At 40.1% G+C, this 16,757-nt stretch overlaps 1 protein-coding gene and 1 pseudogene across 3 annotated transcripts in view; one reads left to right on the top strand and one right to left on the bottom strand.

Annotated features, from left to right (window-relative positions):
- Positions 1–16,757, bottom strand: part of rgs6 (regulator of G protein signaling 6) — an 85,266-nt gene that overhangs the window by 57,651 nt on the left and 10,858 nt on the right. The gene's annotated exons all lie outside the window — the stretch shown is intronic.
- Positions 11,566–12,798, top strand: LOC138626663 (piggyBac transposable element-derived protein 4-like; annotated as a pseudogene).

Raw genomic sequence — 16,757 nt, 5'->3', positions numbered from 1 at the left:
AGCACACACAATTTCACCACAACTCGTGCTTCCTGCGAGAAGGTCAGCATACCAATTCAGCAAAGGGGAACAAGGGGGCAAGCAAAATGAAAGCCATTAAACATATTATAACCTTCTGCCACCAAGCAAACGAGGTCTGGCGTCAGTCTCTGCCACTGTTTATCTACCAATAGAGCGTGTGGGGACAGGAGTGTGGCAGCTGGTACAGTGTGTGTTGTTTGTTTGTGTGTGTGTGTGTGTGTGTGTGTGTGTGTGTGTGTGTGTGTGTGTGTGTGTGTGTGTGTGTGTGTGTGTGTGTGTGTGTGTGTGTGTGTGTGTGTGTGTGTGTGTGTGTGTGTGTGTGTGTGTGTGTGTGTGTGTGTGTGTGTCCCAGACAGAGACAAATAGAGACAGTCCAGCATGTTAAAAAAAAAAAAAAAAAAAAAAAGAAAGCCATAGCTTGCAACAATGGACGAGCTCTCTCTCTCACACACACAGTATTTAACCAGTCAGTAATAATCTATTTTTGTAACTGACAGCAATAAAGACTGTCAATCAAACTGTCACAGTCTGCAGCTTCAGGCAGATCACAGTGGGTCAGTTTATACATTTAATCACACAGTTTTAATACATCTGAGCCGTGCAGCCAGAACATTCATATCAGCGTGTTATGGGATGGGTTTACACAACTGTCTGTAAAATGTGAAATGAAAGCTGCCTCACCTTCCTCATACAAAGAACATCTCTGTGAAATATGGTCCAATGCAACTGCTAACAAAGCTTAAGGCAGTTTTTGTGTTGAATTACTTGATAATAAAACGCTGTTCATTTTGTCTGATGTTTCTTTTTAATCTTTACTTCCTTAAATTAAAATATGGATAGTTTTACCCGCAGCTATTTAAATGGGAACAGCTTGAGTGGCGACCAGAAATGCGGAGTCACTTCATTTAGCTTAATTCCAGAACCAAATAAGATGAGATGGTAATTGTATCCGATTACTTGATTATAAAGTCATATTCTCCTAATTATAGCATGCTGTTGCCCGCAATTTGTGCAATGTGGTTTGAAAGAGGCACCAACGGCGGAACAACACTCTTCCACTGACCAAGACCAACAAATCGCCTCTTTTCCTCTGACGTGTTAACATTTATGCACGCAAGAACACTCTGTACTTGGAAGGTTAAACATCTCATGTTGTAGATGTTGAACTAGAGGCATTGGGGTGTCCATTATGACAGACAGGTGGTCATCGTTTTCAGCGCATGGCTCCTTTGGTCCATAGGAACTTTTTCATTGTCCTACTAACTGTCGGTGGAAGATCCAACTGAGCACAGTCATCATTTTGGGAACGCCTGTTTCAGGGACTTTTTTAACTCCTGCCTCAAAGTAGATACCCTCCCTGCACAAGAGGAACCTTATATTGATGTAAGTGTACGGTGAATACGTAAGTCAATGCAGCAACGATTCAAAACCTGTGTTGCTACCCGATTTGGACCACACATGCATACTGCAGCATCATCAGTTAAAGTTGGGGGTTTCTGGTAAGAACAGGCGATGACAGTCAGACTTTCCCAATCTGAACTGGAACCCTGGTTTGTTCGAAGCCTGTTTTTTTCTTAGGATGGAAAAGTCATGACCTACCCTACTTTAACTTTATTCAAAAATTATTGTGACGTTCAGGCGTGGTCCACATAGAGTTACTGGGTCCAAATTGGGTTCAGCGAACCCTAAAAAATGCAAAAACACATGAACAAAAAACGGTGCCCTTCATCATGTTATTATTGTATGCCAATTAGAAGGGATATTTCAATACTAAGCCAGCTTATGTCACTTCAGCATTCATGTTGGCGGTGCAAATGCTAAAACACGGTAGGTACATCACTTCTGGGGAAAGTTCCCAGTGGGTAGTTCCTCTCAGGGAGACCTGAGAACTGTTCAGTACATTTCCGTAGAAATAGATATCGACATCCAACCTGATCTTTCATGTCTGATCATCATCAGGTCGAGATCATGTCATCTAATGAAAGTGTTACAAGCTAAAAATGATGGGAACCACAAGTCTAAACTCTCACAAATGTTTCACTGGCTGATAAATAATGAGATGCAACTCAAAATCCAAAGTCCCACTGCAACTGGTCCAAATAGAAGCTCTTTGTTCACTGCAGTTAATACTGGAGTAATAGGCCCTGATGTCATGCAGAAGCAAGAGCTCCAAACATTAAGATACTTTGACTGGTTTACCACAAATTTGTGCAACTTCTCCTTCATTTAATATCATGTAAATCTCCTCCTTCATGATTTTTACCCTGGAGACAAGCTGTTTTTAAGTTTGATTAGGCCAGATAAAATTTACTAGCCTTATAGAGCAAAATGAAGAGATGGAGACGGATGCATTCATTCCTCATCCTCCCTGTGCATTTACACTGAAGTGAATGTTCTAATAAAGTGAAACGTTATTGCATCTTAATTCGCAAGTCATGCAGCTTCCCACTCTCCACATCTCACTGCAGTGTTTCGGCCTCTTGACAGGAATTCCCGCTCACATTCACTCTGTATGTTGACAAGCGTTTTGCAGCTTCTGCTGTTGGCAAGAACCTCCTCAACCTCCACCTCCACCTGCTTTGATTCTGCCTTCTTTTTATGTACCCCATGTGGTTTTTATTTCTCAACGGTTTCCCATTGAGGGAATTACTTGCAATGCTCCCTGCTTGTTACTTTAAGGGGATATTCTGTTTCACTGCAGCGGGAAGCTTGTGTCAGAGGAGAATCGTGCCATTTACGGTGGGTGTGAGTGTTTGTGGAGGAATTAAAACTTGAGGAGACAGGTTCACTCACAGATCTTTAATCTCTCTTCAATTAGTTCCAAGCTAACCCATTCACAAATTGTCCCTGCACCCATGGGTATCAGCCGTCTCCCCTCTAGACCGACCAAACCTGAGACGAGGTCAGAGTTTAAACCCCAATAACTTCAAATGCTGTGAGCTGCCATGTTTCCCTCATGGCTCTGTTCCAAGTGGAGCTGAGACACCGTCTGGCCTACTTCTCTCCTTTTCTTAAGAATTATTCTCTGCCAACACTGAGACAAAACCGTAAATAAGAGACAGGGGAAACGGGAGACAGGGAGAAAATCATGAAGTAAAACAGGCTGGAACATAAAGGATGAACACGAGGTGAAATACAGAATAGAAACTGAGTTGACGTTTTTTATAGGTAACATAATTCACAGGTTAACATTGCTCCACTAAATATATGTGCAAAAGGCTGATGACCCATATGTTTAGCTGGTTTTCCCTACAGTATCTATTACAGGCATTCCACTTTTTAAAAAAAATAGGAGAACATCAAATCACATCCAACTACAAACACGCTAAAAATAAGACAATGAAGCGGAACGCTGGCTAAAGATAGCAAAGACACATGAGTCCATGTGACTGGGCAATATTGTGCTATTAATAGACAAAAGTAATTGATCTCAGTACTTGATTGCCAATTATTGAGGGAGCTTATGGTGAAGGTGAGAGAACAAAGTCATGGTTTTGATTACTGAATGGTATTACAGATTTGAACCATAGAGAGACTTGTGGTTTAATATTTAAACAACTGTGATCCTTCCCAAATGTCTACTCAGGAGTTACTCAAGATTAACCTCCTCTTTACGACCACTGTGTGTTGTATGATGATGTCACACTCTCCACATCTTTTCATATCTTTACAGAATATGCGGGTGTATTGTAAAAGACAGATTTTCACCACAGTTATCGTGTTGGAGTGAGAACATTTCCATATAAATCCATTATATTTCCTTCAAAATCCATCCTCATTCTATAAAAATAATGAATAGACTGTGTGAGGCAATGGTCTTAAAGTTAAAAATGCATGTTTTACAGTTAAAATGGTACTCAAAAATGAATGCAGTAATGATTAATCATTGTAATATAATGCTGCATGGGGTCCTTGTGATACAAACGGGAAACAACTCTAAATGGAGAGTAGCACTGCAGGAATCCAAACAGATCGATATTTTCTTGGTGGCTGTTGTTCATGTCACCTTTCACTCTGATTAATGTACGAGATAACTCATGTCAATAAGCACAAACAACTGAAATGGACTGACAGTCTGTAGCTGCACTGGGAAATCTGTGTTTCTGTTGATACATGAACAAAAGGGAAACGCCAGAACGGTGCTGATGCCTGACATGTATACAATCTCTGAGAAAACAAAAGGGTAGAAGTGAAGCTGGACAGAGTATCGAAGACGGAAAGCAAACAGGAGCTCATCTAGGTTAGAAGTAAAGAGAGGAAAGGCATGCAGCCGAGGATTGATTGAGTACAAGACAGAGTAGAATGAGAAGAGACGCTAATGGAAAAACGATGTGTGGTCTTACTTCCATATCATCCATCAGTTAAGTGTGGGTTGTCTTTTTCCTTTGTGTGCGTGCACGTGTGTGTGTGTGTGTCTGGTTTTCATGTGTCCAACCAAGTCCTCTAATGGACTTGGGGGGTACATGGGAAGCGTGCCTGACAAAAGCTCACATTCATTAATCATAACCTGCCACTTGGCGTTGCAAGCTCTACCACCTCAGTTTCCTGCGTTTGCCGAGCTCCCTGCGACCCTCTGGGAAAACGTCATTATATATCATCCAACACACAATACTGGCCTGGGTCCATACAGTATAAGCCCCCTGCTTTAGGCTATCTGCCTGAAGCAACATAGTGTACAGTCTCATGCTGTATAATGCTGAGCTGGGGTGGCGACTTACAATATGTAGAAGGTAGAAGTCCACATATCTGTTTGTACATAAAGAGACAATGGAAAAAAGAGGGAACCTTCTAACATTTACCAACATCTGTAATTAAAACAGTGTATCTAATCTTTATTACTAATTCACAAACAGAATTGAGTTACCTGCGAATTAGACAAAAATCCTATTTAACAAAACTTCCTTCATGCCTTCTGGTGATCTCTGAAATGATTAAATGTATTAGATGTTGAATTACATGCTGGGTCAATACTGTCAAGGATTAGGTAGTCAGACTGCTTAGATTAAAAATACAGCAAAAATATCAGACATAAAACTGATACGGTATTTATAGTTCCAGACGAGTTTCAATACACCTGTCAGTCCACGAGCGGGTTACCGTGTCAGTGCCACGTTTTTTATTCATGACCACAGTGACACAATATCATCTAGTGGATTGATGGGTGTAATACCCATTTTGGCATGATACCAGGTTGAAATTTCACACTCTTTCCAAAAGTAAACACAAGTTTTAACACACATGTTTTTGCATCCAGTCTCAAAAGTCTTGTTGTGGTCAGTTTGCATCAAAAACATGATCACTTCTCGTTCCCCTTGGATAAGTCAATCTAATCCTGTCAAAACGCTGTCATTATATACAGGCACACAAAAGAATATACATTTTGCCATATGCTTAGTTGAAGCGTGTTATGTGAAACGTCTTCTCAAGTCCCGCAGAGAAACTATTCCCAAACACTGCCATGGCTTAGAGACAGCAGCAGACTCAGTCCAAGTCCTGGTTGTTCATGCTGTAATAATGCCTCAAAATAAATGTGGAGATGATTTATCGATGTTCAGATCCGGCACGTAACACCTTTATTAGAAACATATTTAATATTTCGGTACCTCTGTGGCCGGGACCATCCTGTCCCAGCTGGAGGACGATAAGAGAGGCTGCTTTGAATGGACTGCCTCATTGTTTGGGTTCCGCGTGTTCGGTTGGCTGTGACAAATTAAGCAAACAGGTGTCACCACATTGGCCCAAAGCAGCTCGACAGTGCATTAGCACAATAATGGCTGCAGGTGTATTTATTCAGAATTGAGCTCAACCCTCTGTCCAAATATTAACACCTCTCTGAATGTGTTCACTTCCACTTTGTAGAATTCTGCCGTCTCTCTTTTGCACACTCGCTTTATTTTCCTATTTGTGTCTGAATGTGGGGAGGATGTGTGTGTACGCGTTTGAGTTCGAATGCTCTTTGTGTAGTTGCGGTCCTTTGATGTGCAGTCCTTTGTAATTTCTGCCAAAATTTGACAAGCGAGAGGAGCTTGCACTACGTCTCATTACAGCCTCGAAAACGCCTGCATCATTGTTTCCCCTAACAAAACAATATGTTAATCCCTATTACACCGTGAATATCTGCCAGATTAATTAGGGATTAAACAATTTGCTTTCGGGACAAGACCACCGTGTGAACAACAAAGAATTATGGCGCAACAAACGTCAGATAAATAACAAACTGCTCACTAATCGAGTGCTGCCGCCCGTGCTTATTATTTGCTGTGAGTCACCATCTGCATCATAAATACCTTACACATACAGTGCACACAATCACACAAACAAACTCCACCACACCTCCAAACAACAGGCTGTATTTCAGATGACATTTGTGTACAATAGAGCTTCAACCTTGAAAACACAATGTTTCTTGATGTTTTTGTATTTCTAACATTTGTATTGCTTTTCTGTTTCTGGCTGCAGATCAGTGTTTGTTGTCATTGGTGTATTTCTGTGATTTGTGTGTTTAATTCCTGGCTGCAAATCAAACCTCTTTTGGGATATTAACAAAGTTACTAAAACTATAAATATAGCATCGACATAAAAGTACAGATGAAATGTTTCTGTGAAAAAGGAAACACAATGTTTTTTGACACCACTTCAAAAAGTGTTTCCAGGTGGTTTAAATGCAAATTAGCTGTAGTGTAAGGTGAACTCTGATCCTGTATGCAGAACTCCAGTATAAAAATGAAAAAGCACTATGCATTTAAAAAAATCTGATGAAGTAAAACTATAGAATAATAATACTTTAAAGTTTCAAAAGTTAAACTCATTCTGCAGAAAGAAATAACTATTGTGATTTATATGGCATTGTTTGATTGTCAGTAATGATACAAAATTAGTCGTATTTTATTGTACAGCTGCCTGAGGTGGTCAGTACTTAATATACTGTACAATATAATATTGTAGTCCAGTGATTCAGACACCTCCAAAATCTGAAGGGTGGTGAAATGATTAATGGAGCAGGAAAGGAGAAACAGACAAACGTATATTTGTGTAACTTTTGGACGTTTTAATGTGTAACACTGCATTGTGCATGATAATCTTAAACAGTGTCTTTTTTCATGTTAACGACAGTGAGTAGACACATGAAGTAAAACTAATTACATTTTCAAGTTAGTACATGTATCTTGTTTTTCTGCTTCAGTACAACACTTCAGCAAATCTACTTTGGTTGTTTACACCGTTATCAGGTGAGCAGGTGTCCAGAAATGTGAATTTTAATCAACTTCCTGTGTGTAGTATCACACAATCTGTGTCTGTCAATTTTAAAAAAGCAGCCCAGGGAATCCACTGATGTATTGCCAAATGCACCGCACGCACGCACACGCACGACCAGACACACACACATATACGCATATTCCAGCAAATTCACAAACACACCTACAGATTGGTTGCAGTCACTTTGCATTCACATGAACCGCTGAAGATGGGAAGCGATGACAGTAAGGCCAAGTGGGTTCCTCTGACACCTGCTGTCCGACACAACCAGAGCATGACAAACACACTGATGCCTCAATAGACTTGATAAAAACCCACCATCTCTTTGCTGTCAGACAGGAGTAAACAAGCCAATGGGCTTACAAGGAATTCAGAAACTGCTGCAGATCAGATTCATTCAAGTGCATCTGCTTGCAAACTTGCTCGTGTTTCTTGTCTGGCTCTGCTGCTTTGATGTTTGAATATAAACTGACATACAGCCGCCCTCAGCAGCCTGTTTTTTTTTTACCACAGAATCCAATGTATGGAAATCTAAAGTAATCCAACTCTTCCATCTGTAAAATTGCTAGCAAACAATAGAGGATCCACTCTCATCCATTTTAGTCTGTGGAGACCAGGGATTAAACAAAACCTCTCATTTTGGGTTTTAGCGCCGATAAAACATGCCTAGGATTCAAATGTTCCCTCCTTATGCCAGAAATAACAGAACCAGAAAAGTGAGTCGTTGCAGCAGTAAGTGTACACTGAGGAGGATTAGTTTGGATTAGGAATGAGTGAAACAGGAACTCAGTAGGGACTCAGGATGTCATTATATCTGCAGGCCCGGGGAACGCTCCCTCCTAGGGAAGGCCGGCTGCCACTTCACTGTCAGATTCTGCACTAACTACTGACCAACCTGATCCATTACTTTTAATCAACAAGTATTAATACAGTATTTCTGAAGAATAATTGAGACAGATACATTTTCATGTGTTTTAACAGCAGTATTTCAATCTTTCCCGAGTTTCAGGTCAATTTCTGAGGTTCATTTTTGGAGTTAAACTAAATAAACTATAACAAAAGAACACCTGAGGAGGGGGATTAAAAATCCAATCAGAAACTGGAACTGCTCTTTCAAGCTGCACTTTATCAGTAGATCAAATCACTGTGTAATGTGATCGATGATGCTCAATGACAAATCATAGAAAAATGATTACCACGCCATTAACCTTCCCCTCAGCTCAAAAGCATTTTAGCCCCTTCCAGTTCACTTTTGAATTTATGGCCTTCATCTTTATTGTTACAGCTCACTCTCATTAACCTCTTTTCAGTCACAGGTTAATCCAGTGTACGCTATCTGCCAACCATGCGACAGCAGACGGGCTAACAAAGTTACTATGAGCTGGTGAGAGCACTGTGGCATTTAGCAGCGAGAACCAGATATTTCCTTCAAGAGTTAGTAGAGACCAAAATAGAACGAGACGATTACATACTAGACGTTTTATCAGGTCAGTAAGATAAAGCTCCAAATGTAATTTAGCTTTGTTCTTGCTGGATGTTTAAACTTTATGGTGAGCAAAGTGTCAACCATTTCTGTCATAAATTCTAACTGAGATTGCGGTAAAGAGACTACAACCGTCAATCGTGTCCCCTATAGTTTTTAGTGATTGGTAGCAGCTTGGGATTGCTTGCTGTGACATTTTCTCTTAAAGGAGAGGCGTGTAGGATTTAGTGGCTTCTAGCGGTGAGATAACAGGTTGCAACCGACTAATTATCCCTTGATTGTCCATTCTGGGCTTCTGTTCAAACATGGCGGTGCAACCTAGCTGCCTCCATAAAAGGACCTGCCCCCTTTATAGATCCGTAGAGCTCATTCCAAAGAGAAACACACATTTTCTCAGTTTCAGTTGATTATACACTAATGAAAATAGAACAACGGAGATTACATTCCATTTTTGCCATTAGATCCCCCTAAAGCCCCCCAAAAAACATTAATGTGGGCAATATTAAAAAATATCTGATCAGATTTCCATATTTCAGAAATGTATTTCTGAACTACTACACCAAGGATCCACTCAAAAACAGCAAAAAAGGAAAATGGAAAAAGCGATGAGTGATCATCTTGTCATCTTAAAATTTGCAATTTAAACTCCCCCAATTAGCCTCTCCCCATCACCTTGATTTGATTAGCCTGCTGTTCTCTACCTGCTCTGTTGTGATGAACTCTCCTCCGATATCCGCAGGCGTCTGCACTGTGATTAGATGTGCTTAGTCATGCCCTAAGTGACAAGCAGCACACAAACCTGAATCTGGGCAACACACACAAACACACACACGCACGCACACACACACACACACACACACACGCAGAAACTTGTCTCATGCATTCATGCAAAGGCATAGAAAACAACAACTGTAAGTGCAGAGGAGGTCTATACATGCATACATTATTCTCCTATCAACCCAGAATACTCTTATTTATGTTTATAGCGTTAAAGTGGTCACATTGTCAGAGTTTATAGATTTAACATCTGACTGTCTCCTTCATTGTTACCACTCTACTGTAGAAAGAAAGCCTTTGATATGTTTGAGCTGTTCCACTATATTATGTCTAAAATCAACCCACACACAGACCAAATTTTTTAACAAGATGAATAGACAAAAAAAAAAAAAAAAAAAAAAAAACTGACATCTTCGCAGCAGGCAATAAAGCAAGACACTAGATTGAAAATCTGTTCTGCCTTTTCCTTCCAAAAAAAAATTATGAAGATGTTTCTACGTGATCAAAGTAACAATCTCGATCTGCAGTGTCTGCTTGGATACTGATGCCATCAGCTGTGCAGAGGTTCAGTGAGCTATGATTCATGTTCCTGCTCACCAATGAATATCTTTGCCACATGAAATTGCCTAATAAATATGCGCTGGATTGCAGTGACGAGGCATGACAAGAATTGTATGGATCATAAAAGGGCTCAAAGGCATAAAATAAGTCATCACCTTGTGCATCCTGTGTTTCACATTAACAATAAACAATGTGGTTATTAAATAAACTCTAAACAGTGACATTACATCTCTCAGATTTGTTTTTATAGCCGTACAGACCACTTTTAAAAATGTCCTCTCGACAATCACGGTTCTTTTGATAAATCATTTTATCTATGAAACATTTTATTTTGATTTGCTGGCATTTTATTTTGGAGACATCAGAGGACTCGTTTGTTCTGAATGAGAATCCAAAGTTTTCTCTACATGTGTGTGTAAATCGATTTATACAAAAGAAGGGCGTTTTGCCTCTGAAGATCTTCACTCCTGGTTTCAAAGTCACCCTGTAGACTTAAAAGGAAGGGGCAGCTCACGGTAAAAAAAAAAAAAATATTATTTTTTACATTTTACTTTGAAGTGCTCTAAATATTTAGTCAGGGCACAGAAAAATAACTTGACGTGTGCACACTGTCCGGCTGCTGAGAATCGAAAACAACAACAAAAAGTTGTATTTATTCATTGACTTTTCAAAGACTAGCAGCGGAAATAAATTCTGACTTTGCTGTATGAATCTTTATGCTCGACTCAGACTCTTCAGAAGAAACTATCAGGAGGATTCAGTTCACCTTTCGCTATCTGTGTAAAATAAAAAAATATATCAACAAATTAGTCCGAGTTTGGATAATTTGTTTAGATTATTGTATTTTGGGGGGATTTGTCAGTAGAGAAACATCCTTTAACCTTTGTGTGGTGTTCGGGTCTGTGGGACCCGTTTTCTTTTTCTTTTTTTTTTTAAAGAAAAATAATACGATTAATTATTTTTTCAAACTGAGACTCATTGGCTCATTTTCTGTGAAGAACATATATCATAACACATTTTCAATGATCACACACCGTACACCCCTCCACCCCACCCCACCCCTACACATTTATATTAAATACAGGATGTTCGGGTCCACTGGACCCAGAGCTAATAAAAGTGTGGAAATTGTAGGTCCTGTGTACTTTCACTCTGTCCTCCTCCTGTCTGGGCCTGCTGTTAGTACGTGTGTGTGTGTGTGTGTGTGTGTGTGTGTGTGTGTGTGTGTGTGTGTGTGTGTGTGTGTGTGTGTGTGTGTGTGTGTGTGTGTGTGTGTGTGTGTGTGTGTGTGTGTGTGTGTGTGTGTGAGAGAGTGTGAGTTTTGTGTTTCTGCCCCTGCCGTTCCCGCAAATTCCAGCACCGACTCCTGTCTGCTCTCACATTCCCGAACATTTATCTTGCAGGAACTAATCTTTGTTTGCTCATGCTCTATCCCAGCTGCAAATTGGGGGGCAGGACACAATAAATATAGCTTTGCCAGTGTGGTTCCTTATCACAACTGATCAAGATGGCCAAAAGATTCTCTGCTCAGAGGGCCTTGCAATTGATTTTGGAAGAGAGAGAAGCTTTTGATGACGATGTAGAGGAAGAGGTTTCAGAATGTGAGGAGTCTGACAGTGACTTTGAAGAAGAGGATGAGATTGAGCATCAGCTAGTTCCAAAACGAAGACGAGCCCCAGGACCAACCTGTCAGCAGCCGGCTCCAGGACCAGAACAAGCCCGTCATCAGCTAGCAAGTGAAGAAATATGGATGTCAAAAAATGGTGAAATTGAATGGTCTTCTTTCCCAAGAAATGAGCCTCCCCACATGGCTGCCAATGTGATAAGGATGCAACCAGGGCCAACACGGATGGCAGTTTCTCATGTGCAGCACATCAAGTCTTCTTTTGAGCTTTTCATCCCAGATTCCATCCAGAAAATGATTCTGGATTGCACTCATTTAGAAGGAAGGCGTGTTTCTGTAGAGAGGTGGAAGGAAATGGACCAAACCCATTTACATGCCTACTTTGGGGTTTTTATGCTTGCTGGAGTTTTCGGGTCCAAAGGGGAATCCACAGAATCCATGTTGGACGCAGAAACTGGCAGAGAACTTTTCCGTGCAACAATGTCTCTGGAAAACTTCCACATAATTTCCAGGTTATCCACTTTGATAACCGAGACGACAGACCAGCTTGACGGCAGAGACACAAGCTAGCTGCCATCAGGACAGTGTGGGACAAGTGGGTGCACTCCCCCCCGCCCTGTTTTACAACCCTGGGCCTAATGTCACCATTGATGAGCAGCTGATGCCATTTAGGGGCCGCTGCCCCTTCAGGCAGTATATACACCATCTAAACCTGCAAAATATGGTACAAAGATCTGGTCTGCCTGCGATGCCACTTCCTCATATGCTTGGAACTTACAAGTCTACACGGGGAAGCCTGATGGAGGAGCCCCTGAGAAAAACCAAGGAATGAGAGTTGTCCTGGACATGACTCAGGGACTCGGTGGACACAACATCACATGCGACAATTTTTTTTACCTCGTACATGCTGGGACAGGAGCTCCTAAAGAGGAAGCTGACCATGGTGGGAACGATACGGAAAAACAAGTTTGAGCTCCCACCCCAACTGCTGACTACAAAGAACAGGCCTGTCAACTCTTCCAAGTGTGTGTGCACGGCTATGTGCCAAAGAAAGGCAAGAATGTGGTACTCATGAGTACACTGCACACATTTTATTAAAAAGCAAACAAAAAAACGAGTAGCACTTTAATTCATAAAATGTGATCTAAGGGCAAATATTTATATAAATGTGAAGGGCAAATATTAACCATATATGCTGTTTATATTGCTTGTAATTGGGATGAAGTGAACATTTGTTGAGTATTTTAACATAAAATTGTTTGATTGTGTTAAATTAAAAACCCCAAAATGTAGCGGGTCCACCAGACCCACGAACACTGGCTGAATAACACAAATATGAACATCACACGAGGGTTAAAGATGAGACTGGAGAACTTGAATTGATGGACTGGTTTGCTATTTGATCCAATCCATCATGGAGTGAATGTAGACAGTTTGTTAACAATTGATTGACAAGTGTTCAATATTTTCTCCACTTAGAGAGCTGATGTTATATATTGAGAAAGAGCATCACGTTAATTGACACTAATGCTTGTATTATCTGCTTAAAGACTAAAAATGTTAACAAACATTGATCTAATTTTTCAGCCAATACATTTGGCTACATGAGAGGCTGAAACTGTGAGGTTTGTGAGGAGGATGGTAAAAGAGAAAAAGGCCATACAGGGTCGTTGAAATGTCTGGCCCTTGAAGGAAGGCCCTGGGAGCAGGCAGGTGGTGCAATCTCTCAAACCACTGACCACATCAGTGAAGAGATGTTTTGGCCTCTGGCTCTGTTCCACATGGGGAGAGTGACAACATGCAAAGAGCTGAAATCAGTCACAGGGCACAAAGGAACAGAGCTCATCACGGGGAGAGTGCATTTTAAGATTTTAAGAAAAGCATCCAACCATATTGACACTTTCCTGACAAGTGACCTCTTTAAATCTTAAGTGACCAATTTCTCTGCTTACTTATATAAAGTTTGCGGATAAAACACAATGAATGTATGTACATACTGTATAAGCGTCAAAATTCAACATCTAAGACGATGGTTTCTTCTCCATCTAATACCAACAGTCAATGTTTTTTTTTTTTGCTTTTGAACTTTGAGGGAACCTTTCCTTAGAAATGCTTGATCATTATCATTTTTTAACCTCAACCAAGTACCTCTGCCCTAACAGACTGCCAGGTGGGACGATGAGGTTCGAATCAAGGAGGTTACCATGTTTTTCCGATGTGCAAATAACATGGCAAAGCATGCAGTATAGGTTTCTATAAATGAAACCTATAGGTTCACATAAAACAATTAAAAGCATCAAAACATAAGGCAAAAGAAAAGGACATTTAAAAACAATTAAGAAGAGTGATTAAAATATTTATTTCATGCTTTGCCGTGATACTGGGTTGATGACAGATCAGAAAATTATACATTTTTGAAAATCTTATTCGTGATGTTTTGGAATAGTAGATAAACAGCCTATGTTTTGGTTCCTTTGTCTGCCTCTGCAGGTAGTGTTGGGCTGTTTGAATACATTAAAACCTCCGACTACTTCTATATTTCTCATTAATAGTACATGCATGCATAAAAAAAAAAAGATGTGTCCTTGGTGGCATCCAACAACGGCCTCGCTGTAGATGTACAACCTTCGATCTCTCTTTCAAGGCACGTGCCAGTAGCTCAGAGAAATATGGGGAAAAGGTGTCTGTATAAACAGCAAGTTAAGTAAACAGGCCTTCAATTCAACAGCTGCTATTGCTGGACTGTAAACTACAGAATAAAGGGGAAAAAAAGGGCACACACACACACACACACACACACACACACACACACACACACACACACACACACACACACACACACACACACACACACACACAGACACACTCTCAGACTGCAGCATACACAAATGCACTGCATCGCATTTTCCACTTTCTTTCACACACACACACATACATACACTCACACAGTGTTTCTGAGCAGATGCTGGCTGACAGGTTTGAATTCTTGCTGGTGAAAAGGTGAGTCAACACCCTCCACTCTTGTCGGCGGCATCGAATCTCCTCACCTTAATACCACTTTCTGTGTGTGTGTGTGTGTGTGTGTGTGTGTGTGTGTGTGTGTGTGTGTGTGTGTGTGTGTGTGTGTGTGTGTGTGTGTGTGTGTGTGTGTGTGTGTGTGTGTGTGTGTGTGTGTGTGTGTGTGTGTGTGTGATTTGAATGCTAAAAATGAAAAATATAATCTATTGGTGAGAGAAACAAATGCACAGTCACACACACAAACATACATTGTATGTGCAGTAGCCTATAGGTTGTGTAGATGTATGACACACTCCTCTCGAATAGAATAGAATAGAATAGAATAGAATAGAATAGAATAGAATAGAATAGAATAGAATAGAATAGAATAGAATAGAATAGAATAGAATAGAATAGAATAGAATAGAATTAAAGTCATACACCATCTTTTTAGCAGATGAACGGATCCCTATAGGCGAGAGGCATCCCTTCTCATCCTAATTACTCTTTAAGCACTGACCCAGTATGAGCTCTCATGTTCTGCCTTCATTTAACCCTCCGTCTACTGAAACTGACCCCCTCTTTTGGTTTTTAAAAGTCAGGTTGTAAAATTGGGACTTAATTAAGAAAAATAGAAAACAAACAAAAATTCTCAAACGTCCATTAATTTCAAGTGACTCGATACTTTGCGTCCCGTCACTTTGTAAACGCTGAATCGGGTGCATAATTTGCATTTCCCTCCTCCCTTTTTCCTGCTTGCGGATGATTGATGACTCATCCAGAAAGAAATAATGGGAACGCAGTCCAGTACATACATATTTCATAACAAAGCAAACCTTTCGTGTAATAGCAAATACTGTAAATCAGTGGTTCAGCTTACAAGCAAGTGTTTTAAAGCAGGAAGGCTGAGTGGCAATTAGAAATTGATATCATTTCATTAGCATTGTATTTTTAAGTACTTCCTAATTGTCTTATGGAGTCACTATATGTTTAAAGTTAATATTGTGGATGTATAATCATTAGCTGGTGCACAGTAGAAGGTGCATTAGTCTGTTTTTTTTCTTCAGAGCAGTTTAAAATATGGCCGTCAGTCCATTCATGTTTCTCTCTGCATTTCAAAAAGCAATGTTTGTTGAACTGTGGTGAAATGTTTACAGCCAAAACATGGCTGACAGCTTTATTCTTTTCAGTGATTATTTTGTTTCTCTAAGTGAGTCTGACAAAGATTTATTGATCCCAAAATGCTACATGAAGTAAAACAGATACTTTGACTTTAACACAGTGAATCAGGACTGCACAGTATATCTTAGAGGCTGTACTTTTTTGTTTAAAGGGAAATTGATATTACATCAAATCTAAGCTGCTTTTCACCTGAAATAACCTTTACTGTGTGTAGTAGCTCTGCAGATTCTGACTTTCTTTACATCTTGTTTTGCACTTATCTTATTACGATGGCACGTTGGCTATTTTTGCACTCCTTTTGTTTCTCCTCCACTTTCTTGTCTGTCTGTTTTTGTTTTCTTTCTTCTCCCCTGCCTCTCTTTGTCTTTAAGTCTTGCTTTATACCACTTTCTCTTTCCCTCTCCAACCTGCATCAGGAACTCATTTATCACAGCCAACAGTGGCTGTTGGGGTCTTCAAATTCTTGCTTTAACTCCAGCTTCTTTCAACCAATACAGATTTTTTTAAAAATATGTATTATAATGTAGATGTTGAAATAGTCAACCAGTTATTTTGTACCTTTTCCATTTATTTTTTTCATCAAGCAATTCATTTACTGGAGTTAAATGACATCCAGTCTTTCCAGATGAGCCATGAAGTCTATTAAATCTGTTAACAGTTTGAATCACCACTCTCCACAGAGAGCCATTGTCAGTGCGTCAGTGTACCAACATGAAATGCACTTAAACAGCAAGAACTGAGCCAACTTGAGGATCCCTTGAAAGGCACATTCACTGTCAGTAAACACACTCCAAAAGCATAATGGTTTGTTTACTGTGGTTTGTTAAATTAAGGAAAATGAAGGAAAAAGATTAA

The sequence above is a fragment of the Brachyistius frenatus genome, unplaced genomic scaffold, assembly GCF_029030835.1.
Source record: "Brachyistius frenatus isolate BFR_SWC_R1_liver_20210118 unplaced genomic scaffold, ASM2903083v1 Contig_76, whole genome shotgun sequence".
NCBI lineage: Eukaryota > Metazoa > Chordata > Actinopteri > Embiotocidae > Brachyistius > Brachyistius frenatus.
This window is presented reverse-complemented; position numbering and strand designations above follow the sequence as displayed.